Consider the following 26,953-nt stretch of genomic DNA (forward strand, 5'->3'; position numbering starts at 1 on the left):
TTAGAAAAATTTTCCAGAATTCTGCTTCACACTGTTAAGCAGCAAATACTGTGCATTCTGTATCTGGTCCTGTGTTCCTGTAATGGTAATGATCTGATCTTCAAATCCTTCTATCTTCTAATCCTTCTAAAGGCTCATCAATTTTGATCAAAGCTCCCTACTCATGACAGATTTGTTTAATCCACTGACCACCTTTGCCAATAATAGATCCAGACAAATCTTTGGGAACAGTTACTTGTGTAGTAATAATAAGTCCACCAAGATCACCATATGAGCCACCAGCCCCTGCATAGGAATAATCATATCCGGAGCCACCCTGTGGTTCATAAGCCATCTGCCATTCTGATGCGCTCCATGGATCTACTGCAGAGTCCCAAGTTTCATCAGCACTGAAATCAACTATGCTGTCGTAACGGTCTCCAGGTCTCCCTTTTCTGTTATAGGTCATGAGATCTCCCCGTCTAGGTGGTGGAGGAAGAGGAAGATTCCGAGCTCTGCTACCACCCCAGCCACCTTGTCCAGGAGGAGGAGAAGGTGGTCCTCGACGAGCGCTCATATCATCATAATTTCTTCTAGATGGAGGCATGCGACGCCCACCATGACCAGGAGGCATTCTATCAAAACCACCTCTTCCCTGCATCAGAAATCCCACTGGGCGTCCACGGCAGTCATCAAACACCATTGTAAAACCACCATAATCATAGGTTTCATCGTAAAAATTGGGATCATAAGGCTGTGCATGTCCTTTGATGGGAGACTCAGATATAAGATCAAGGATGATCTTTATGCACTCTACAACCCTATCAGATTTTCCTCCAATAAGAATAACTCTGTCAGTGGAATGAGGACAACATTCCTGGAAAAGTGTGATGGTTGTTTGAGTGTTTTCTCAGCTCTTTGATTTTAGCATCTGTGACCCCAGTGATTCCTGCTGCTAGACTCTGATGAATCAACAGCCTCAACTCGCAAAGTCACTTCCTTTATGGTGTTGGTAATTTAAGCATTCCACAGCATCAGATTCGAGCGGGAGCTGGCTGGTTGCAATGAGTGATGGCAACTGCAGGCCCTCTTCCAAGGTATGGATGATTTTCCTTATAATTTCTCCAATTGTTTCAATATCAGCACTGATACTCAATATAGGCTTGGGGCTACTGCTGTCTGGAATTGAAACACTGGCATTGTAGTCTGTAGGGAGAGCCTTAATATTCTTGCTTCCTTTTCCAATCACTGCCCCAGCATTCTTGCTCTGAAGCAGAATGCGTAATTCAACCATCTCATCAGTGTTTCCAGATCTTTTAAATACTTGTTCCTCTTCCATATCTTCTGCAGGGCGTTTACCAAATTCACCATTGGTTTCAGTGTTAGGGAAGGTTTCTTCTGGCTGTTCAGTTTCCACATTCTTGTATTAAATGGACGCACCAATCAGTTATTATATATCCTTGCAGAGCAGAACTGAAGTGTTCTGGGTCAGACCAATGACTAACACCCCAGTGCTGCAGTAGCCGCGTGAGGTCACTGTCCCTCCGCCGCCGCGCTTGTGTGTCTTCTCCTGAGAAATGTCGAATAAATTTTTTCTCCACTTTTAAATCAGATTATTAGATTATTTCCTATAGAGTTGTTTGATTAGGTTTTAATTTCTTTTTCAAATTGTTCACTGTTGGTATATAGAAATGTTACTGATTTTCCTATGCTGATATCCTGCAACTTTACTGAATTTATCAGTTCTAACAGTTTTTTGGTGGATTCTTTAGGTTTTTCCAAACATAAGCCCATATCATTTGGAAACAAAGATAATTTGATTCCTTCCTTTCCAATTTGGATGCCTTTTCTTTCTTTCTCTTGTCTGATTTCTCTAGCTAGGACTTTCAGTATTATGTCCAATAATAGTGGTGAAAGTGGCACCCTTGTCATCTTCCAGAGCTTAGAGGAAAGGCTTTCCATTTTTCCCCATTCAGTATGATACTAGCTGGTGGTCTGTCATATATGGCTTTTATTATGATGAGACATGTTCCTTCTATAGCCAGTTTTCAGAGGGTTTTTATTATGAAGAGAGTTGAGCTTTATTAAATGCTTTTTAAGCATCAATTGAAATGACTTTATGGTTTTTGTCCTTCATTCTGATGATATGATGTATCTTGTTGATTGATTTGTGGATGTTGAACCATTTTTGCATCCCAGGGATAAATCCCACTTGGTAAAAATGAATGATCTTTTTAATATATTGTTGAATTCAGTTTGCTAGTATTTTGTTGAGAATTTTTGCACCAATATTCATCAGAGATATTGGCCTGATCTTCTGATCTTTTTTTTTTTTTTTTTTTAATGTATCTTTGTCTGGTTTTGGTATCAGGGTATTACTGGCTTCATAGAATTGGTTTGAAAGTAGTCCCTCTTCCTCTGTTTTTCAGAATAGTTTGAGTAGATTGGTATAAGTTCTTCTTTAAATGTTTAGTAGAATTCAGCAGTGAAGCCATGTGGTCAAAAGTTTCTCTTTACTGGGAGACTTTTAGTACAGCTTCAGTCTCATTACTTGCTATTCATCTGTTCAAGTTTTGGATTTCTTTCTGTTTCAGTCTTGGTGTATGTGTCCTATACAGTTGTACATGTATAGGAATTTGTCCATTTCTTCTAGATTTTCTGATTTATTGGGATATAGTCGATCCTTTAAATTTCTGTGGTATCAGTTGTATGTCTCCTTTTTTATTTCTGATTTTATTTGGATCTTCTCTCTTTTTAATTCATTAGCCCGGCTAAATGTTTGTCAATTTTAACTTTCAAAAAACCAACTCTTTGTTTCATTGATATTTGATATCATTTTCTTTATTACAATTTTATTCATTCTGCTCTGATTATCTATCTATCTATCTATCTATCTATCTATCTATCTATCTATCTATCTATCTATTTTTTTGAGACTGTGTCATGTTTTGTCACCCAGGCTGGAGTGCAGTGGTGTGATCTCAGCTCACTGCAGCCTTGACCTCCTAAACTCAAGTGATCCTCCTGCCTCAGCCCCCTCAAGTAACTGGGACTGCAGGCATGTCCTGCCATGCCTGGAGATATATATATTTGAATCTTTTGTGGAGACAGTGTTCACCATGTTGTTCAGGCTGGACTTGAACTCCTGAGCTCAGCCTCCCAAAGTGCAGGATTACAGGCACTACACCTGGCCTTAAAGCCAATAACTGTTAGCTTTGCCCTTTTGAGGCTATTTTCTAGATCCTGTAGGTGTGCTTTATTGATTTTTATTCTTTTATTTTTGTCTCATCTGACTGTGTATTTTCAAATAACCTGTTTTCAAGCTCACTAATTCTTCCTTCTGCTTGACCAATTCTGCTATTAAAAAATGCTGATGCATTCTTCGGTATGCCAATTGCATTTTTCAGTTCTGGAATTTGTGCTTAATTCTTTTTAATTATTTCAATCTTTTTGTTAAATTTATCAGATTGAATTCTGAATTCCTTCTCTGTGTTATGTTGAATTTCTTTGAGTTTCCTCAACACAACTATTTTGAGTTCTCTGTCTGAAAGGTCACATATCTCTGTTCCTTCAGGATTGGTCTCTGCTGCCTCATTTAGTTCATTTGGTGAGATCATGTTTTCATGGATGGTGTTGATGCTTGTAGATGTTCTTTGGTGTCTGAGCATTGAAGAGTTAGGTATTTATTGTAGTCTTCTTAGTCTGGGCTTGTTTGTACCTGTCCTTGGGAAGGTTTTCCAGATATTCAAACAAACTTGGATATTGTGATCTAAGCTGTATTTGCTTTAGGGGCCACCCAAAGTCCAGTAACACTGTGGTTCTCGTAGACTCCTAGAGGTACTGCCTTCATGGTCTTGGAAAGGATCTGAAAGAATTCTCTGAATTACCAGGCAGAGACTCTTGTTTTCCAAAAGTGGTCTCTTTTGGAGTTGTGAGTTGTGCAGCTTGGATTTAGGGAAGGGGAAATGCCAGCACTCTCTTAGTCTCCCTGGCTGGTGTCTCAGTAGGTTGCATTCTCTTCACCTAAATGAATGGAGTCTCTCTCTTTCTGTCCTGAGCCGCCTGGAGGTGGAGGTGGAGGTGGTGTGACACAGCATACCTGTGGCCACCACCACTATGACTGCGCTGGGTCAAATTTGAAGCCAGCATAGCACTGGGTCTCACCAATTGCCTGCTGTAACAACCCCCTGGCTACAGTCTCTATTTGGTCAAGGCCCTGTGGCTCTACAATCAGCAGGTGGCAAAGCCAGCCAGGCCTATGTCCTTCCCTTCAGGGTGGTGAGTTCCCCCAGGCTCCAGGCATGTTCAGAGGTGCTGTCTGGGAGCCAGGGACTAGAGTCAAAAACCTTAGAAGTCTATCTGGTATTCTATTGTACTGTGGCTGAGCTGGCACTCAAACCACAAGACACAGTCTTTCCCACTCTTCCCTTCCCTTTCCAAAGGTAGAGGAGCCTCACCTCATGGCCACTGCCAACACAGGCCCATGGGAAGTACTGCCAGACTACCACCTATGTTCCCTTAAGGCCCAAGTGCTCTTCAGTCAGCTTGTGATGAATGCTGCCTGGTCTGGGATCCACTCTTCAGGGCAGTGGGCTCCCTTCTGGCCCAGGGCAGGTCCAGAAATTATGCCATTCAAGATCCAAGTCTTGGAATCAGGGACCCCAAGAGCCATCTTGGTGCTCTACCCCTTGTGATTGAGCTGGTACCTAAGGTGAAAGACAAAGTCCCCTTTGCTTTTCTCAAGTGGAAGGGGCATCGTCTCATAGCCACCACGGTAGGGAATGTGCTGAGTCTCACCTGAAGCCAGCAAGTGTGTGATACTTGGTGTGATACTTGCATATCACTGCTGGTTATTCTGAGCCCAAGAGTTCTTCAGTTAGCAGGTGATGAATGTTGCCAGTACTGGGTCTTTCCCTTCAAGGCTACATGTTCCCTTCTGGCCCAGGATGTATCTAGAAATGTCATCTGGGAGTTAGGGCCTGAAAAGGGGGACTCATGACTGTGACTGGTGCCCTATCCTGCTGTGGCTGAGCTAGTATCCAAGATGCAAGATGAAGTCCTCCCGACTCTTCCCTCTCCTCTCCTCAAGTGGAGGGAAGTGGTCTCTTTTGGAGTTGTGAGTTGTGCAGCTTGGATTTAGGGGAGGGGAAATGCCAGCACGCCCTTAGTCACCCTGGCTGGTGTTTCAGTAGGTTGCATGCCCCCTCAGCCCGCCGTCTCTGGGCCCAGTTCGGCACTGGTATTCAACTAGGAGTTGCAGTCCTTGTGGCCTAGGCTGCCTTTCAAGTTTATTGAGGGCCCCAGAGCATGTTAGCCCATAGTGGCGAGGCTTGCAGGAACTCAAATTCAGACACTGTGATTGGCAATTCCCCTCTGGTTAGGGCTGATTTAAATGCTCCGTTGGTGGTTGGGCATCACCTGAGTTTGGTCTGACTTTGCTTTCTGTTATAATAGGGCAGCACTGAGCTCAATGCCTTACAGATGCTGTGATCTTCCTCTCTCCAGTGCACCAAAACACTCTCCATACTGCGCTGCAGTTGCCAGGGGATGGGGGAAAGGTGGTATTGGAGATTCAAGACTGTTTTCCTACCTCCTCAGTGCCTTTTTCAGAAATACAAAGTTAAAACCAGATACTGTGAGTGCTCACCTGATTTTTGGTTCTTATGAAGGTGCTTTTGTGTGTGTGTGTGTGTGTGTGTGTGTGTGTGTGTGTAGATAATTATTAAATTGGCATCCTGGGCTGGCGCAATGGCTTATGCCTATAATCCCTGCACTTTGGGAGGCCGAGGAGGGTGGATCACCTGAGGTCAGGAGTTCGAGACCAGCCTGACCAACATGGAGAAACTCTGTCTCTACTAACAATGCGAAAATTAGCCAGGCGTGCACATGCCTGTAATCCAGCTACTCAGGAGGCTACTCAGGAGGCTGAGGTAGGAGAATCACTTCAACCTGGGAGTTGGAGGTTGTGGTGAGCTGAGATCACGCCATTGCACTCCAGCCTGATCAACAAGAGTGAAACTCCATCTAAAAAAAAAAAAAGTGTTCTTACGGCAGGGATGCTTGGTAGAGGCTCTATTCTGCCATCTTGCCCCACCCCAAGTTCACCATGTACAGTTTTAAAATTTGTTTCTTTGGCTGTATTTCTCCTTATTTATTTTATTTTATTTTTTTGGATACATGGTCTTGCTCTGTCACTCTGGCTGGAGTGCAATGACATGATCTTGGCTCACTGTAGCCTAGGCCTCCAGGGCTCAAGTGATCCTCTTGCCTCAGCCTCTCTGGATAGCTGGGCCACAGTGGCGCCACTTCCAGCTAATTTTTGTATTTTTTGTAGAGGCTGGATTTTACCATGTTGACCAGGCTGGTCTCAGACTCGTGGGCTCAAGCAATTTGCCTCCCTCAGCCTCCCAAAGTACTAGGATTATAGGCATGAACCACTGTGCCCAGCCTTTTCTTAGTTCTATATAACATGCTTATAATACAAATATTTTTATGTTACATTTATTTATTGTTTTCCTACTATAGATTTAGAAAGTATTCTATTTCTTTTAACATCTCCCTATTTCCCTCATTGCATTATTTTGATAAAGTTATATTGTAGTGTTAGTCACATCAATGTTAATATTCCTTTCACTGTGATTATATCAACATTATTCATAGCAGAGCCAAATAATGTACTACAGTTACAATTCCTTCTTTTTTTGTGAAATGTTGTATTTCCCCTGTAGTTAATAATTGCCCTTTTTTTTCTTGGTATTGGTATCTGTGACTAGTGTGTCCCTAAAGTCTTTACCAGAGTTTTAGAAGATCTCTCAACATTGTTGAAACTCTCAGATAATTTATCAGTCTTAACTTCTTTTTGAAAGATATTTTTTTCTGGAACCTTATTTCTTTAATTTTTTATTTTTTTATTTCTTGAGACAGAGTCTTGCTCTGTTACCCAGGCTGGAGTGCAGTGGCGCAATCTCAGCTCACTGCAACCTCCGCTTCCTGGATTCAAGTGATTCTCTTGCCTCAGCCTCCTGAGTAGCTGAGATTACAGGTGCGTGCCGCCTTGCCCAGCTGTTTTTTTTGTATTTTTAATAGAGACGGAGTTTGAACATGTTGGCCAGGCTGGTCTCGAGCTCCTGTCTTCAAGTAATCCACGCACCTCGGTCTCCCAAAGTGCTGAGACTACAGGCATGAGCCACCATGCCTGGCCCTGGAACCTTATTTCTATCTGATTTCTCCTCAGCTATACTGAGATTTCTCTTCATCATTATCTTTGGAATTCACTGAGCTTTTTCTCCTAAAGGTCTTGTGTTAGTTCAGGCTGCTGTAACAAAATACTTTAGACTGAGTAATTTATAAACAATAGGAATGTATTGCTCACAGTTCTGCAGACTGGAAAGTTCAAGATCAAGGCACCAGCAGATTTGGTGTCTAATGGGGGCCCATTCCTCATGGTTAGCACCTTCTATGTCTCCTCACATGGCAGAAGGGCAAAAGAGGCAAACAAACTTCCTCAGGCCTCTTTTATAAGAGCACTAATTCCATTTATGAGGGCTCCACCTCTTAATAACAACACAGTGGGGGACTGGGTTTCAGCATATGAATTTTGAAGAAACACAAACATTCAGACCACAGCAGATCCTTTATCTTTCTTTTTCTTGATTTATTCCAGTGGTCTGCTGGTAAATGTACAACCACCTGGGGGTCAGGGAGGGTTGAGGGGGATGGGAAACCCTAGTTCATAGTGTTTGCTGGTTTCTGTGGCATCAATATTCCCATCATGGCTGGTTTTAAGCAACCAATGTGATGCCACTAAATTCAGAGTTGAAAAGAGATAATCTTGAGTGCTGGCATGAGCCAACTACAGCACACCACTGGGTTACTCCCTTATTTTGATGGAACACATCCACTACTTCGTGAAAAAGGGTACATGGGAAGTAAATGTTTTGAAAACTTCACGTTTTTAGGAAAATGACTTTTTAAACTTTCACATTCAATTGACTTTGTCTTGATATTAAAATCTAGGTGGGGAATAGTTTTTACTCAGAACTTTGGGCATGTTGCTCCATTTTCTTCTAGTTTCCAGTGTTGCTGGTCAGAACTCTGGTGCCATCCTGGGCCTCATCCTTTGTATCTTATTTTCCTTCTCTGGAAGCCTTTAGAATCTTCTCTTTATCTCTGATTATACACAATTTCATGACGATGGATTCCCTGCCACTTATAGTTCTATATCCTTAGCAGATCCTTTTCATCCAGGAAACTCATGCCCTTCAGGTGTGAGGAACTTTATTAAATTTCTTTAATGGTTTCCTCTCTTTCATTCTCTCTCTTTTTTGCTAGAATTCCTGTTTGTTGGATATTGGATCTCTTGCTTTGATCATCTAATTTTCTCTCTCTCTCTCAATTGCTGAGAGGTTTTCTCAACTGTATTCCAGAACTTCTGTGTAATATTAGACACTCTTGTTAGAGTGCTGACTCTTGGGTTTGGGGCCATGTCATATATCTGTGTTTCCTCCAGAGTGTCTGCCCGGCACAGTGCTTGACTGGTTGGAGAGGCAGAATCAGCAAAGGATTTTTGATCCAGATGAACCTGGTCTTGAATTGCAGATCAGCAAAAAAATTGTTTAACTTCTCGGTTCTTTGGTTTTCTTGCTTGGAGCTGAGCAAGACGGCAAGTCATTCCATGGGAGGGAGACTAGAAAGCTTGAGGGTGGTCTACCAGATCTGGTTAAAGGAAGAGACCTTCTTCCCATTCTCCTACCCTTTCTCCAGACTGCATTCTAAGCAGTGCATTTTAATCTTCAAACTCTAAAATTTCATGAGAGATTACTTTGCAATTTATAGTACCTGGTGTCACAGTTAAACAATTCCATCTTGCTTACAAGGAACATTTTGATACTTAAATAAGATTACTGCCTTTCAACGATGAACTTAAATTGTATTTTTCCAGGTGCTTTCCACATCTGACTTCTCTCAACCAAATTAATAACAAAATAATGACTAAGATTTAGTGAGCATTTTCCACATCCCAGACCCTGTTCTAAGTGTTTAACGTGTATTAATTAATTTAATCCTCAGCAGCCCAACCATGTAGGCAATATTATTATCCCCATTTACATTTGAGGAAACAGGCTCCAAAAGCCCTTGGGTTACACAGCTAGTCAATGTAATGTTGGGACTTAACCCCTGACATTAACTATGGATTGTCTGCTACTATGAAATTTTCATGAAGGAGGTTCTGAATTTGGACTGAGGTCCAAGGAGGTTTCCCTAGTGGAGGAGCTGAGCATGATAGGACTCAGCTCTGATGCTGAGTAGGAATGAAGAACAGGCCTTAGCGGATGCTCCAGCCCACGAGGGAGGAGGTTCCTTTGGGTCACACACCCTTTGCAGCTGCCCCAGCAGCTACCAGACAGGCTTGGTCAACAGTGGGGACTCTTCCGTGTGAACAGCCTCAACCACTAACGCACTGTTTGGCCTCAGCAACTCTGCTCAACTCTCAGCAGGCCTTGTTTAAACAGGCAGCTTGTAGCAGCTGGGGTTGGCTCAGTGGAACGTGTGGGCAGCCAAGGATGCCCCGAGTGCAGGTGCCTGTCTCTGAATGTGCAATCATGCAAATCCGAGGGCCCACACTGATGTGAATTGAAAGCCTGGTGTTCACTTCCAATAAACTCAACTGTCTATCGCCAGAGCAACACAGACGTCCAGTCCTCAAGTCATCAATTCAAATGAGCATTTCTGGTGTTAGAAGAAAAAAGTCTGGGGTGAATCCCAATCAGAGCTCGCTCCTTTTTGGGCAAGCAGCATCTGGAAAAGGCTTTGGAGGGGCAAATACCTTTCCTAAAAGTAACTTTCACAGGAACTGTTCAGGATACAGGAGGCATTGCAGGAGGAGGGAGCAAGGGAAATCATACCAGGTAGTCATAGGGTCTTGAAGATCACCTTATCCTCTCTGCTTGTTTTACAGAGGAGTTAAGAGAAAGTCAGGGAAGTTAAGGGACTTGCCCAAGGGCACCTAGCTCATCAGCAGGCTGCTCCTCCTTATCCTGAGCCCTGGTTTCCTTTTAGCCACTCCACCCACCAGGCTGTTTCTCTAGTTCACTGCTTTGAGCACCAGGTCACGAGTGAGCACATCTACCAACAGCTCTCCCCCTGAAACCATCGAGGCAGGCGAGTGATAGCAAACTTGGTTTAGTGCAAAGAACGGAAAAGGCTGCTTGAAGCACAGAAAAAGGGAAGTCAGAACAGGTTGTGGCGCAGATGTCTGGGCATTGTTGTGAGGACAGAGTAGCTCACAAGATACAGGCTTGTCAGCCTCTCTTCCGACACTCTGTGCCCAAGGATTCTCAAGGAGCATTCAGAGTGGATTTTAACTATGGATGCTGTGGTGGCCAGTAATAGAACGGCTAATTCTATTACAAACCTGGGGTATCATCACTCTATCAGCAGATCAACAGTCTCTTCTTTGGTCCATAGGGCTGACCATGACAGCCCTACAACCCAGAGGCCCTATTACATAATCCTTCCACAACTCCCCTTTGTTCCTCACTGCACTGCCCTGGCCTCCAAAGTCCATATAAATGCTGTAGAGGTAAGTCTCATTAGCCTCACAACTTGCAGTAAGTGCCAAGATCATGTTATTCAAATGCCACTGAGGCCAGTGCAAAGGGAGCTAATTAAATGGTATGGGCTTTCTAGCTCTGAATCATCAGTTCAGGTGGTTACCTTTAATGCTATCTTCAAGCTCACCTTTTAGGTTGGTCTATGTGCCTAAGCTCCCATATCATGCCGCCAAGCCAGGAAAACCAGCAAGGAAGCTCTTCTGGTATGAAATGGGGGTTACACAACTGGTATATTTTCATGCCCATTCCTACCTTGAGGAGAAATGGTAAGTTCTGTTGGGCAGATACACGTAGGCAATTGAGGTTCTATGAGAATGAACATCTCACATTTTAAAGTTCAAAGACAAGAAAGAATGAATGGAAGGTGAGCATGAATTTTCCATCTTGACCCAGAGCAGCCCACAAACACATTAGGATTTCAGTTTCAGGGGGAAATTGACTGGCCAACCCCAGTTCCTGAGGGAGGCAATCTGATTGGCTGTCCATGGGTCAGGTGTCTACAGTTGGTCTAACCACCAGAAGGGTTATTGGAAGCCCAACCATGTGAACTGTGTTGGGAAGAAAAGTGGGTTGTGGGCCGAGCTCAGCAGACACCTGAGAGATGTCTACTCCCATTGCCTAATTAAATATTCAGGCTAAATGGCCTTTCTGTCACCAATTAGTCTATTTGAGTTTGGGCCAGTTTTCCCAAGGTGGAACCATCATTTCATTCCAGAGTGGAATCCAGGCCCTTTGGAATGGATAGAGGGAACAGGGTCCTTAAAACTATCTCCTTACAACTCAGGCTTGTAGGATTTGACCAAATCGTTTTGTTTTACAGACGAGTAAACAGGTTCAGAGAAAAGACACGAACCTACTGAAGGTCAGCCTACACACCTGTAACAGGCACTTTGTAAAGTGAAGGGACTGGGAGGACCACCTTCTTAAATCCTTCACCAGCCATCAGCTCACTATGGAAATGCTGACTGGATAAATAATGTACCTCTGTGGCAAGATTTGTGGCTCTCAGGGGCCTTCCCATAACAATGCTTAAGAAGGTTTTAATGATCTGCCTATGGGGCATTTCTGAAGCATTCATTTTAGAGAAAGCCAAGTTGCTCAGACTATAATTCTGAGTCTAATTTCTCCCTGGACCCTCCTGACCTGGTAGCAAGAGGGAGTGAACAAGAAGAATGACTAGGATTGTGCCAGCCCCTTGATTCTTATCCTTTTGACTTTGTGCTTCCGAAGGGAGATGGGTTTGGTGTGACTTTTTACACCTGCTTCAAATGTTGTTACAGAGAGGATGAGGGAGCTTGCCGTAGCCCAGTACCTTTGCCTGCAAAATATCTTGCTGTAGTTCTTGCTCTTGACCCTGAGATCAGACTAATGCTCAGAACCAGTGGGGCGTAGATCAAGCTGGGGGTGCAGATGGGAGCTGGCTGACGTGAAGAAAGGGCATTGTTAGAGTTTCTTTGAGCTCTCTATATCCCAGATCGTGAGGAAGCTGAAGGATTAGGGAGGAGAAGATGAAAGACAAGCCAGGAAAAATAGGTGAAGGAAGTAGTTATTAAAATAAGAGGTGAAATTCATTGGAAGTAAATCCAATGTTTTGTCCATGCTCAACTGGATTAGGAACATGTAATGAAAGCAAATAGATTGAATGGGGTGGGGATGATTAACATTGTCTTGCAATACATCAGGAAATGACTTTGTTCAGGAGGAGTGGAGGGCTATGAGAGGAAATTAAACTTAATTCTTATCTCCTTATGATATTTTAGTTGCTTAACTTCTTACAATACACCTGTAAAACCAGAAAGAGAGAGAGGCCTGAGGTTTAATATGTTGTTTGCAAAGTAACTGGAGATATGAATGTCTTGAGTGTATGCTTCAGTCTTATCAAGGATCCAGTGTTTTTTTTTCTAACAATTTGTTGTAATAAGTAGATGTCCTTAGTGGTATTGGGGGCTCTGGTTAAAAATTACCTTTCAAAGAAATGAAAGTTGAGTGATTATTGGCTTCCCAGGGCCCAGGTGAAATTTTATCCCCATCATAAACCTCACAACAAATCCTCTCTCCTTGGGGCGCTTATATTAAGAGTATGTCATTTGCACTACTCATCTTTCTATTGCATCATGTATAGTTGTGTATTGCTGGTGTATTATAGTGAGATTTGAATTTTCAGACTGTTCTAATTTTGGCAGAGAATAATAATCATGCCTTCTTCATTTTTCATAAGACATTTCTCTTCCCCATTTGCACAAGGCACATGGCTGCCCAGCTAGAATCTGTATTTCTCAGCCTCTCTTGCAGCTAGATGTGGCCGATGATAGAAGAATGTGACTTGACATCCTGTGAGGAGAAGTCCACAATTGTTCCTTATTAAAAGAACGTGTTTGGCCTTCCCCTTTTTGCCCTCTTCCCTTTATTACTGGCTAGAATAGAGGCTGGCACATGCCAGTAGGATAATGGAAGAAAAGAAGGGACTTCAGTCCTGGGTTGGCTTTAGGGAATCAAGTTGCTTACCTGCTGTAGACTGCCTATCTGCCTCCTGATATTAAGTATAAGAGAGAAATTTAGGTCTTGTTTTAGACTCTGCAATTTTGGTCTTGTTGTAGCCACTTATTCTATACTTAAACTAATAAAGAAGTGAAATGCTTTGTGTTTCTTCCCTTTCCTTGCTAGGCCTAAGGCACAGATGTTTCCCCTAACCTCCACGGAGGGTGTGAGGCTTCTGTTCTTCCTGCTTCTCAGGAGGTGGGAACTGATTTTTCCTCTACTTGAGCTTTGGGTCAGATGGGTCATCATGTTTATGTTAAGGGAATAAGAGAAGAGGGTTTGAGGAGGAGGTAGAGGGAACGAAGTGCCTCGGTAGAAAGAAGCATTTATTCAGTGCCAATAAGAATGTGGGCAAGGGGAGTGCAGAGAGGGAGAAGGAGGGAAGCACAAGGTGGCCTCAAGAGCTAGAACCAAGCCTGGGAAGTTACTAAGGAGGGGATGGGTCTGCTGTATAGGTAAAGCTGGGAGAATGGAGCTGACAAAAGACCAGCAAGAGAAGTGTTGTTCAAGCATAACATTGAAGCTGATCATGGCACTTGAAAGGAGCCCAGGTTTCTGTTAGCAGAGCTTGCAGTAGGTGTCTGGTGATGCTTTTCTTTCATCAACAGTTGGCACCTTGGCCCATCATTGCCTGACCAGAGTGATATCCATCCACGCTCCAAGGTTTTGCTCAGTCCCCACTAATTACCTATGTACTTCTTCTGTGTCTTTTACCCTAGGTAAACTAGGGTAAACTCAAGATAAGGCCAGTGGTTGCACAATTTCCTCAACATCCAGACTTGGGGGTAGACCTGCCAGATTTAGAATAAAAAATATAGCATTCCCAGTTAAATTTGAATTTGGAATAAATAATGCATTTTTTTGTATAAGTAGGCCCCATGCAATAGTGCATGCATTCTACCTGGCAACCCTACTTGCGGAGAGCGGGAAAGGTTGCTAGAAATCTCTTGAGCTAGGCCAATGGTAATAGTACCCCAACTGCATGACTCTCATGAGTATAGATGGGTTTTCTTAGCTTGGCTGCTATGACAAAATACCTTAGACTAGATGGCTTATAAATAGAAGTTTATTTCTTACATTTCTGGAGACTGGAAAGTTCAAGATAAAGGTGCCAGCAGATTTGGTGTCTGGTGAGGGTGGCTTTTTGGTTCTTAGATGGTACCTTTTTGCTGTGCCTTCACATGGTAGAAGGAGAAAGGCAGCTCTCTGGGGCCTCTTTTATAAGGGCACTAATTCCATTATCAGATCTAATCACCTCCTAACAGCCCCACCTCCTAATACCATCACATTGATGATTAGGTTTTGACAGATGAGTTTTGGGTGTGAGGGAGGATCACAGATATTCGGACCTAGCAATGGTACAAATCTAAAGCAGGAAGATTGATTTCTAGTACCACCCACAGCATGAGGAAGTCAGGGTTCACTTGCCTTATTTCCCCAACCTGACTGTAAGATTCTTGGGTGTGGGTTGGGGAACAGGCACTAAGTCCTACACATCTGTGTGTTTCACTCAGCGCAGCACAGGACTGAGCACATGGTGGGCATTCAGGGAAGACTTGCTCCCAAGTGGAATCCAAAGGCTATTTGCTGTGCTGGAGGGAGAACTGGACCAGGAGTCAGAAGATGAGGTTCTGTCCCTGGTATTGTCTTTAGCTTGGCATGTGCTCTTGAATGATCTTCTCTATGTCTCTGGGCTCTGGTTCTTTTAGGCATAAAACAAGGAATTTAGATTAGAACTTATGATTTTCAACTTGAGCCCTTTAGGAAAGTGGGAGAGGTAGGAAGAGATAGGGTCCAAATAGGTAGGACCCCAGATCTATGTCACCTACTTGAAAGAGATCACTTGCAGCAGCTTTCTCTCTCTGTATCTTAACAGTCAATTAACATGATTCTGACCCCATGTATCTCTGACCCCTCATTGAATGGAGAAGTCCATTTTCCTGTGGCTGTTCTTCTCCCAGGATGTTCTTGGGGACTCCTAGGCTTGCTACTCTGTCCCAGGACATCAGCCTGGTTACTGTGGTCAGGAAGTATGGTCAATCTGGCTGCAGGCCTGCTATCCCCTGCCATCAGGGTTGTCATGATGCCACTGCTGAAAGCCAGACTGTCTGGCTCAGCCACAAGTTCTTCTGCTCATTGCCACCCCTGCCCTGGCCCCATATCTCAAGAAAGAACCACTCCTTGCACATTTGCTCCAAGCCCAGACACAATCTTCTCCCTCCCCTCTAGAAGTCTAACTAAGGGCGAGCTCCTTGACCCAGCATAGTAGTCCTCAGCACATTCTCCAGAGTCCCAGGTATTCACTTTTATTAACTCCATTGGGGGTAATGTTTTAGTTTGTTCGAGCTGCTATAATGAAAATATCATAGACTGGGTGGTTTAAACAATAAACATTTATTTCTCACAGTTCTGGAGGCTGGGAAGTCCAAAATGAAGGTGATGGCAGATTCGGTATTCAGTGAGGGCCCACCCATATCCTGCTTCACAGATAACTGTTGTCTCTCTGTGTCCTCACTTGGTAGAAGGGGTGAGAGAGAGCTCTCTGAGGCTTTTTTCAAGGGTACTAATCTTATTCACAAGGGCTCCACTCTTGTGACTTAATCACCCCCACAAACTTTGTAATACCATCAAAGCAGGGGTTAGAATGTCAACATATGAATCTGGAGAGGATACAGATACTCAGTCCATGACAGGTAGGGAATGGGGAGAGCTAACAGTCCAGTATGCATTTCTCTCTAGGAAAAACCATTTTTCTTCTGCTTTCAAGTGTACAGTCTGCCTTGGGAGCTCACTTTACATGTTTGGCACATACATGCAAATATAAAAAGACCTCACAGTTTCCTCCGGGGACAATGAGTGGGGACTTATCTTCCTTTGATGGAACTGAAAGGCCTATGAACTTCCCCAAATAAAGAGGGGAAGGGCTCCAAAGCAAACAGCAGCCTCTACTTCTAGAAAGCAAAACTAAAAATCACCCCCAAAGTTAACAATTCCATTACTGAAATTTAAAACAAACAAAACTACTATTTACCAGATATTCTACTGTATCCGATGTCCTGTGTTATTTTTTTTTTTTTTTGAACAAAGTTTTTTAAAAGTTTGGAAGACATTAGAGGTTTAAAGTCTAGTAGAGGAAGAAAGAGTAATAAGGAAACAAAACTGGAGGGCACAGGATAGAGCTCCCTTGTGTGGTATCAGAAGGCAGCCCTGGGAAATGGAAGGAAAGAGAGATTGGGTGAGGGAAGATTGGGTTGGGGCACCCTAGAGGCTTCTTGGAAAAATGAAATTTGAACCAGACCTGAAAGGATGACTCTGCTTTGGTAAAGCACAAGGGAGAACATTCAAGTACAGTGTCTTGACCTGTAATGGCCAGGAGGTGTGGATGAACATGTTGTGTTTGTGAGAAGGTGAGGCTGACCCAGAGGGCAGCACCAGGTGTCTTCACTCCCTTTCACTAGCTGGGACAGAAGAGACTTCATGTCCTGTGGCAACTCTGTTCAATTGCTGTGGCTGCCTGGAGTGCTGTGCTAACAGTGTTAAGGACACACAGTGCTCAGCAGGGAAGAGTGCTGTCATTGATTAGTGATGTCTGCTGTGGGTGTGGGAGGGGAGAGGAGTAACATGTGTTTCAAGAACATGCCAGTTTTTCCCTAGACACTGTTTGGCACATATTCCAAAGGACTGCCAGCGTGGGAATAATTTTATTCCTTTTTCCTCTCTTGAATTACAATCAATAAATGCTGAGAGCAATGTCTGTGACTTTAAACGCTATCTTATCACCTCTCTGCCAGTTTCTCAACTCCAACTGTGCCAATTCCCCTTTGTCGCTTTTCAGGCTGCTCAGAGAAGTTAGGGTCTTTGTCTCTGCTGCCCAGGGGCAGAAGGGAGCAGTCTTTCAACTAGGCACAAATAACAACATTGGCTCAAGAGAAGACTTTGAAGGCACTGAAGAGGGGAAGAGAATAGGGGAAATTCCAGCCATGGACACTTGCTAATACTCATGTGAGTGTGTTATTACATAATGTGTGGCACTGGTCTTGTATTGCCTCATGTCCCCAAGTCTTATCTCTCTATCAAGGTTGTAAGTCCCTTGAGGTCAGAGGCTGTGCTGTCTTTATCTTAGGCACTTGGAGGGACAGGAACTGAGTTTGTGCTATTTGTGTCTCTACAGTTCTTTGCAAATAGTGGATGCTGTATCCTTCACAGTGACAGATGCTTATGACTTTTAAATTGCTTTGGGAGTCCTGCTGATGCCTTGTTTGCTTTAAAAGAAAAATAGAAAGAGGAGTGGAAGGGGAAGATTATGAAAATAACCTGTGGTCCTTGAGTCAGAGCAACTGGCAGAGTAGAACAATGTGCCATTCACATCACCCCCTTTCTGGGCTTTTTCTTAGGGCCTGAGCCTCCTCTCAATTCACAGGACCTTCTCTTGAGGGTGGAGGAGGATTGTGGGTGGGCAAAGAGAGAACTGACTGGATAGGGCACCTTCATAAATGTTTTTCCTGAAGCCTACAGGATGGCATTTTTCTGTTTGTGTTGAAGTTGTCCAACCGGTATTTTCAAACAATGGATTTCTGGAATATTGGAGCCTGGAGGGTGACTTTTCAGAAGATAGGCTCCGATCTTTGATCCATTTAAAAAGCTGCACACTGGTAGGAAGACTGCATCACTGCAGCAAGAAAGTAACCTGGCACACATGGTAAGAAGTTGCTGGGGTGAGTTCACGTTGTGGCATTAATGATGAAGTTATACGGTACAATTGTGGAAGGAGCAAGGGTGCTGAGGGCTACATCAGGTCACAGAGAGCAAATGAATTAGACATATAGAGTACAAAGTGGAAGGCCAGGTTAGTCCAAGTGCAAATGCTTTGCAAAATTAGAAAATAGTCTTGAAAGTACAGTACACCTTGACATTAGATGGGAGGTGACATCCATAGACTATTTATAGATATCACTATGTGGGTTTTTGACTTTGCAGCTTCTTAAAGGATCAATATTTAAATCTTTAGTGAAAGAATATTACAGCAAATAAGACTGGAAAAACTCTCCTTATTTTCAGATTTTGCATTATAGGTATTTTCCCAGGAGGACTGAGAGATGAATAGAGGGCTCAAGCAAGTCATCCAACCGTTGGAATTTAGAGCTTAAAGGGAACACTAGTGTATGAGCTAATCCTACCCACTTTGGGTTGTAGATGAGAACAGTGACACTCAAATGGCTAAATGGCTTGAGTTAGTGGCCACACTTGGCTTAGGACTCAGCATTCCTGATTCCAGGTCTAGGCATTGTCCACCCCACCTCCCTGACCTCCGGGTGAATAGGAGCTCAGCTGGTTTTGGTTCCTCTGAAGCCTTTAATGGAGCCCTGGCTATTGCTCTGCTCTGAAATGTAATCTCACTGAATTCCAGTTCCCACACCATCTATACAATGATGACAGCGTTAGGCGACTTGCTTACCTTGAAGGAGACTTAAGCATGGAAAAAGAGAACATGTCTAAAATCACAGTGAGAGGCTCACTGCAGGAGGGATGGCAGGCAATGTGGAGCTATACTAGTTTTAGTGGTGTGTGGAGATTAAATGTATAGCCTCTGGGCAGGTCACTTCACCTGTTGGTGCCTCAGTTTCCTCATCAGTGAAATGGTGCTAGTAATAGAACCGACTTTATTGGGTTCTTATAAGGATCAAATGAATTAAAACACACACACACACACACACACCCCTCTTAGAAGAGTGCCTAGTATATAATAAGCACACAAAAGGACTCTTGCTAATACTGATGTGAGTGTGTTATTACATAATGTATGACGCCAGTCTTGCATTGCTTCATGTCCCCAAGCCTTATCTCCCTATCAAGGTTGGAAGTTTCTTGAGTTCAAGGAGTGTGCTTCTCCTTATCTCAGGGAGTTGGAGATACAGGAACTAGGTTGGCTTTTATCATGTAAGTCATAAGATGTCTTTTCAAATGAGGTTGGTTGTTGTAGCTATGATTATAACAGCAATAGACTATTGGGCATCTCTCCTGTTATATACAGTAGCTCGTTTCATGTCTCCAATGTCCATATGAACTAGGTATTATAACTACCCGCAGTTGTGGATGCTGCTGGTGCTCCACACCTCATCCCCTCAGCCTGGGTGATCAGTTTTCCCCTCATGAAGGGTTCCTACCTCAAGTGCTTACTGAGTCTCCCAGCTTTCCTTCTTTAGGGTTTTGTCCTAAGCTGTGGAAGTCTGTTCAGCCAGGAAATGCAAGAGAGCAAATGCTTCCTCTACTAATGAGTGGCAAGAGGCTTCTGTCTTTCCAAGGCCTAGCATTGAGGTGCATTCTATACCAGGACATCTCAAACTTGAATGTGCACAGGATCTCCTGGTGCAAATTATTGTACGGGAAGTCTGGGACGGGGACTAGATTCTGCTTTTCTAACACGCTGCCAGCTAATGCTGAGGCTGGCCCATGGCCCACATTTTCAGTAGGAAGATTCTACGGAATTTTCTTTGAAGGTCCTCAGGGGTTTGAATCAGAATTGCCCACTGTGAGACCCAGCTCAATAGCACACTCTTTATTGATCTTCCCTCCTTCCTTGTCCACTACCTTTCTCTGGCTTCCTAGGATCACCTTTCAAATAAATCACCTGCTGCCACCCAAGTCCTTGTTCAGACTTGGCTTTTGGGAGCACCCACAGTAAGACACTCCCCTTTACAGAGGAGGGTCATTGATTCAGGTCACACAGTTCCTAAAGAACTAGGACTCCAGCATGAGTCCGACCTCCTAGCTCTTTGTACTGTACCTCATTGCTCTTTAGTAATCTATGACTGCTTTGAGTTTTGAGTCCAGTTTTAGGAATGAAAACCCAAATAACAATGGCTTAAATACAATAGGAATTCTTTTTTATGATATAAGAAGAAATCTTTAGGTATTCAGTTTGTGATACTGATTTGGTAACTCGGGGATTTTAAGATGAGCGCTCTATGAGTCTCCTGACATTTTCCTTGTGGCTGTGAAAGGGCTGCCATGCCTCCAGCCACCATCTCTGGATTTCATGAAGGAAGATGGTGGAAGACTGAAAGGCAAAAAGGTGCATGACAGCTGATAATGCCTTCTCCTCCCTTTTAGGAACTTTCTTTGCAGCCCTGCCTAAAACCTTCCACATATGTTTCAAAGGTTAGAACTGTCAGTGGCCATTGCAATCTATAAACAGCTTTGGGAAAAGGTAGTTCTGAATGACTATTATGTTGCTGCCTCAACACAATCACTCTAGCTGGTCACTCCCTTGGACATTAATGGAGGGTTTAAGGAGTTGTTTTTGAAGGGTTTTATGTGATTTTTCCAAAGCTCTCTTTGGTCAAGTGTGGCATGTGATGGAAGTGGTAGTGGCAGATCGGGTAGGGCGCTGTATTCCTGTTCCGGGCACCTCACTCCCTGGTACCATTAAGGGGTGAGATCTGGCCTAGAGGATTTTTTGGGGGTGGGGTGGAACACACAGTAGGGCTTTAACTCCAGGCTGGGTTGGCTTTCTCCCAAAGTATAAAAACTCAAAGACAGTTTATGACCCCTGGGATTAATTTCCTTCTAAAGACTCCCATCTGGTAATCAGGAGAAATTAATATTCATTTTATTAACATAACCTTAACCTATTTATAACAGACTAATAGCACTGGCCTTATTATGCCAAGAGGGCATCAGTCCCCTTCCTGCCTGGTTATGCTTCAAAGCTTTCTAACATTGACTCACAGCGAAGGACACCCAGCTCAAGAGGTTTCTCCCTGATCTGCAGTTTCTCATTCCCCAGCACATTCTTCTATTGGAGTCCGTATATCAACCAGACAGATATTAGGTTTTTAAGCAGGTATCTTTCCACTGGCTCGTGAGCTTCTGCAGTATCATGATGTAATTGTTATTCTTCCAAATGCCTGCAATTAATTGACTGGAGATACAGCAGTGACATAACCCAGTTCCCTTTTCTCCTAGAACTTGGAATCTTTTACTCAAAGCAGGTACTTAAAAACTCCAAGTTCTCCTGGAACTTGGACTCTTTTACTTAAAGTAGGTACTGTGTGTTGAATTGAATTAGTCATTCAAAGAATAATAAAAATTTAAATACAGAAAAGTCCTTGAAGATGTTTTTCCTCTAGACTTTAAGATCAGGCAGCTTGGGTCTATCACTGAAATTCGTTGTGTAAATATAAACACACAGACTCGTCTCTTTGTCTTCGGTTTCCACACTTATAAAATGGAGCTGATAATCCTGCTAGAGTGTTGAGTACTTACTACGTGCCAGGCACTGTTCTAATTATACGTATATTAACTAATTTCTTATCATTGAGTTCTTACCAAATGGAAGTGAATTAATACATGAAAAATGCTTAGCATGGTATCTGGCACATGACAAGCCTTCATATATATTAGCAGCTGTTATTATAATCAGTTCTCAATTCTTGCCCAAGGTTAATGTTGGTTTTGAGGTCTGTTTGCAAAATCTATTTTCTTCTTCTTTTAAAATTTAGGGGAGTGTTTGTTCAGGTTCCAGGCTTTCCAGCACCTCTGTGCACCCATATCTATATTCCTGGGCTATCTGCTTTAAATTGTCCTCTTATTCTGTATCCTGCTCCCCATATGAAAATACTTCCTTTTCTTGCTGGTGGTAGCAGTGGCAAAAGGAGTAGTACAGGTTTTGCAATGCCCTTAAAATTTTAAAGTCTATCTTCATAACCTTACTGATATTTTCTTTTCTTCCATATACCACCACCAAAAAAAAAAAAAAAGAAAGAAAAAAGAAAAAAAGAAAAATCTGTAAGTTGTAAGAACTGGGTAGAAGGAGGTCATTGTCACAATACACTACATTTATAAAGTGCTTTGGAGCTTACAAAGACCTTTCACCTATCTCTTCTCACTTAAGCCTCCTGACAGTCCCAGGTGGTCCTTATCAGAATCCTTGTGATAGAATTGGCCAGTAAGTTTTAAAGTCACTTTCAAAGAGCAGGGCGACTGCCATAGACAGTCATCTGGTGGATTCTTAGTTTAGATACTATAGCAAGCTTGAAAATTGTCACTGTGAGTAACTGAAGGTAGACAGAGTCTGGGACAATTAGCTTCCTGAGGGGAGGAATGGTGTCATTCATGGAACATCCCCAGGGCCTGGATCAATAAACTCTTGCTCAATGAGTCAGTGAATAAATGGTGAGAAAAAAACGTTAACATTTCCTTATTTGAATAGCCACAACGAAAGTTATTCAAATTTTGAAAGTTTAAACTTTTCAGTTCTCAGTGAATTGTCCATTGTGGTAATAACCAGTCACAAACTTGGAAACTCTTAAGCCTCCTTCTTCAGGGGATTGAGGTGTTTATGTGCGGTGGGAAGAGAGCGTTTTAGTTGAGGCAGATCCTTGGCTGGAGTGCATTTTTCAAACTGTACCTACAGAGGACTGACCAAGAAAGAGTACTTGCCTATGAGACATTCAATGGGAGCCAATACATGAGCTAAATGAAGCCACAGAGCCAAAGATCCCCACGTGCTTGTGTTTAAAGGCAGAGGGCAGACTTCCTGGGTGTCCAACTTTGGAATTCTTCCACTGTGTGATGTTTTACATTCGACACAGTTTCCTGGGCAGTCTCTTAATGGTTCTTTGGGATAGAGAGGGAAGGAAGGTTCTGGGAGAATTTTGAGAGTCTGATGACAGCTATTCACTCGCTCTAGAAAAATGCACACATACACTTATGGACAGCTCTGCTCCTCCACATCAGACGACCTAGAAAAATACCTCCTGTCTCTCCCCATGCTTCCCCAAAAAAGAGTTGAATTGTCTGTGTTTCTAAATGTTTTTTAATGTGTTCCATTTTCCCCAGCTTTGTCCTCTTTCTGAGAACAATGGTCACTCCACTGTCCAAATTACTCTTTGTACTATCTTGAGCTGTCTTCAGTTCAGCACTTTGGTAGTCAGTTCTGACAGCTGCTGGAGAACGGGGGGCTCACCCTCACTCCAGTCACTCCATTATCTGGGAACCACCTATTGATCGTCCGCTCTCCACGGAACAGGACATATTCCTTAGCTTTGGCTACATCCCTGAAGGCATAAAAAAGGAGGTGAGGTTGATGCTGGGATAGTTTGCTGAGAGGATTTAAAAAGTCAGTCGTGATATTTCTGGGGAGGATGGGGCCAGGAAAGAGGAGAAAGAGAGGTGAATTACAGGCATGCTTTGTTTTATGGCACTTTGCTTTACTGCCCTTTGAAGCAATTGTGTTTTTTACAAATTGAAGGCCTGTGCAACCCTGATTGAACAAGTCTATTGGTGCGATTTTCTCAGCAACATGTGCTCACTGCAATCTTTGTGTCGCAGTTTGGTAATCTTCACCGTATTTCAAACCGTTTCATTATTATTATATCTGTTATGATGATCTGTGATCAGTGATCTTTGATGTTACCATTGGAATTGTCTTGAACTGTGCCCACATAAGATGATGAACTTAATTCGTAAATGTATGTGTTCTGACTACTCCACCAACCAGCCATTCCTCCATCTCTTTCCCTCTCCTTGGACCTTCCTATTTCCTGAAAAACAACAATATTGAAATTAGACCAATTAATTATTCTACAGCATCCTTTAGGTATTCGAGTGAAAGAAAGGCAGAGTCACTTGACGCTCACTTTAAATCAAAAGTTATAAATAATTAATATTAGGGAGGAAGGCATGTAGAAAGCCGAAATAGGCTGAAAGTTAGGCTTTTGCACTAAACAATTAGCCAAGTTGTGAATGCAAAAGAGAAGTTCTTGAAGAAAATTAACAGTGCTACTCCAGTGAACACATGAATGATATGAAAGCGAAACGGTCCCATTGCTGATGTGAGGAAAGTTTGGGTGGTCTGGATAGAAGGTCAAACCGGCCACAGCATTCCCTTAAGCCAAAGCTTAATCCAGAGGAAGGCCCTAACTCTCTCCAATCTTATTAAAGCTGAGAGAGGTGAGGAAGCTACAGAAAAAAAAAATTTGAAGACAGCAGAGGTTTGTCCATGAAGTTTATGGAAAGAAACTTTTTCTTTTCCATAAATGGACCACCCAATGGGACCGTTTCGCTTTCATATCATTCATGTGTTCACTGGAGTAGCACTGTTAATTTTCTTCAAGAACTATGACATGAAAGTGGAAGGTGAAACAGCAATGCTGATGGAGAAGCTGCAGCAAATCATCTAGAAGACCTAACTAAGACAAATGATAAAGGTGGCTACGCTAAACAACAGAATTTCAAAGTAGATGAAACAGCCTTGTTTGTATTGGGAAAAGATGACATATAGGACTTTCTTAGCTAGAAAGGAGTCGATGCCTGGCTTCAAAGCTTCAAAGGACAGGTTGACTCTCTTGTTAGGGGCTAATACAGCTGGTGACTTTAAATTTAAGCCAATGCTTATTTATAATTTCAAAATCCTGAGGTTTTTTAAGAATTATGCTAAATCTACTCTGCTTATACTCTATTTATGGAACAACAAAGCTTAGATGACAACACACCTGTTTACAGCAGGATTTACTAAATATTTTAAGCCCACTGTTGAGACTGACTCCTCAGAAAAAAATATTCCTTTCAAAATATTCATTGACAATACACCTGGTCACCCAAGAGCTCTAATGGAGATGTACAAGGAGGTTAATATTGTTTTCATTCCTGCTAGCACAACATCCATTCGGGAGTAATTCTGATGTTCAAGTCTTATTATTTAAGAAACACATTTTATAAGGCTAGAGCTGCCATAGATAGTGATTCTTCTGCTGGATCTGGGCTAAGTAAAATTTTTTCTGGAGAGGATTCAGCATTCTAGATGCTACTAAACACACTTATGATTCATGGGAGGAGGTCAAAATATCAACATGAACAGGAGTTTGGAAGAAATTGATTGCAACTCTCATGGTTGCCTTTGAGGGGCTCAAGACTTTAGTGGAGGAAATAGCCACATGTTAGGTGGAAATAGCAAAAGAACTAGAATGAGAACGAGAAGTAGAGCCAGAAGATGTGACTGCGTTCCTGCAATCTCACGATAAAACTTGAATAGATGAGGACTTGCTTTCTTATGGTTGAGTATGGAAAGTGGTTTCTTGAGATGGAATCTATTCCTGCTGAATATGCTGTGAATATTGTTGATCTGACAACAAAAGATTTAAAATGTTATATAAATTTGGTTGATAAGGCAGTGGAAGGGTTTGAGAGGATTGACTCCAGTTTTGAAAGAAGTTCTATGGTAGTAAAATGCTATCAAACAGGAATGCGTGCTACAAGGAAATCGTTCATGAAAGAAAGAATCCATTAATGTGGCAAACTTTACTGTTGTTTTATTTTAAGAAATCACCACAGGCCTCCCAACCTTTAGCAACCACCAACCTGATCAGTCAGCAGCCAGAAACACTGAGGCAAGATCTTCCACCAGCAAAAAGACTGTGACTTGCTGAAAGCTCAGATGATTGTCAGAATTTTTTAGCAACGAAGTATTTTTAAGTTAAGATATGCACCATTTTTAGATGTAATAGACTACAGTATAGTGTAAACATAACTTTTATATGCACAAGGAAACAAAAAATTCATATGGCTTGCTTTAGCATTATTTGCTTTATTGAAGTGGCCTGGAACCAAAAAAAAAAATGATTGATGGTTAATGATGTCACTGTGTTTTCTCTCAGATTGTCCTTGCAGGAGATGAGTAATCAAAGGTTCTTGACTTCCATCAAATCCTTCCCTTTCCTGATCCTTGTCTTAATTCTTCTATAGTAATCTACCAGGTTATTTTGCTTATACGTATTCCCAAATGTGTGTATTTTTGGCCAGTAGGGACACGACATGAGGAGTACTCTGATTACTTCCCTTCTGCTGGGTCAGTTATATGAGTTTTCCCAGATGGGCTTTTTCCACTCTGAGCTATTGATTGGCTGCCTTTGCTATAGGCTCAGTGATCAAATTTCCTGATGCTGAGAGAGAGACAGAGGAGGAAAGGAAGAAAGAAAAAAAAAAAAAGAGTAGTTGGTTGAGGTCTTGAGACACGTAGAGTCATCCCCTTAGTTCATTTACCTTTATAAAAACAACGTGAAGGCCTACAGGCCAAATCAATAGATGCACCCACATTTGCAATGCAAGTATAATTCTAGTGAAAATAATCACACTAGAATATTCATTTAGGCAATGCTTACTAGGATCCACCTTTATTTAGCAAGGTGTTGTGCTTAGTAGAAGAAAACAAGCTGTTGAAAATATTCACTGGCCGGGTGTGGTGACCCGCGCCTGTAATCCCAGCACTTTGAGAGGCCAAGGCAGACAGATCACCTGAGGTCAGGAGTTCGAGACCAGCCTGGCTAACATGGTGAATCCCCATCTCTACTAAAAATACAAAAATTAGCTGGATATGGTGGCACACACCTGTAATCCCAGGTACTTGGGAGGCTGAGGCAAGAGAATCACTTGAACCCAGGAGGGGAAGGTTGCAGTGAGCCAAGATAGCACCACTGCGCTCAAGCCTGGGTGACAGAGTGAGACTCTGTCTCAAAAGAAAAGAAACGTTCACTGGTAGCTTCTGTGTTATTGCTCTGTGGAGAGACCCGCAAATGCTCTCAGGCTTCCTTTTCCTTCCAGAGGACCAAGGCTCCAGATCCCTTTCGATTTATATCTAACCTCTACACTTGAAGTGCCTCCTTGTGCCGGAGGATCAATTTAGAATCCATACCTTCAACTCTTTCTGTCACAGCAGTGTTTTCTTTTCCTGGCATGTTTTTCAGTTCACTTACTTGACTCAATGATAGCCGTTCGTCAGCCATTTCCAATTTTACTTTGCTATTACACCGTAGTAGAAATGCCAC

The 26,953-nt window shown here is 42.7% G+C and overlaps 1 pseudogene; it reads right to left on the reverse strand.

Annotated features, from left to right (window-relative positions):
- LOC113220387 lies at nt 1–26,911 on the reverse strand (annotated as a pseudogene).
- Between the last annotated feature and the right edge of the window lie 42 nt (nt 26,912–26,953).

This window comes from Piliocolobus tephrosceles, chromosome 11 (genome assembly GCF_002776525.5).
Source record: "Piliocolobus tephrosceles isolate RC106 chromosome 11, ASM277652v3, whole genome shotgun sequence".
In the NCBI taxonomy this organism is placed as follows: domain Eukaryota; kingdom Metazoa; phylum Chordata; class Mammalia; order Primates; family Cercopithecidae; genus Piliocolobus; species Piliocolobus tephrosceles.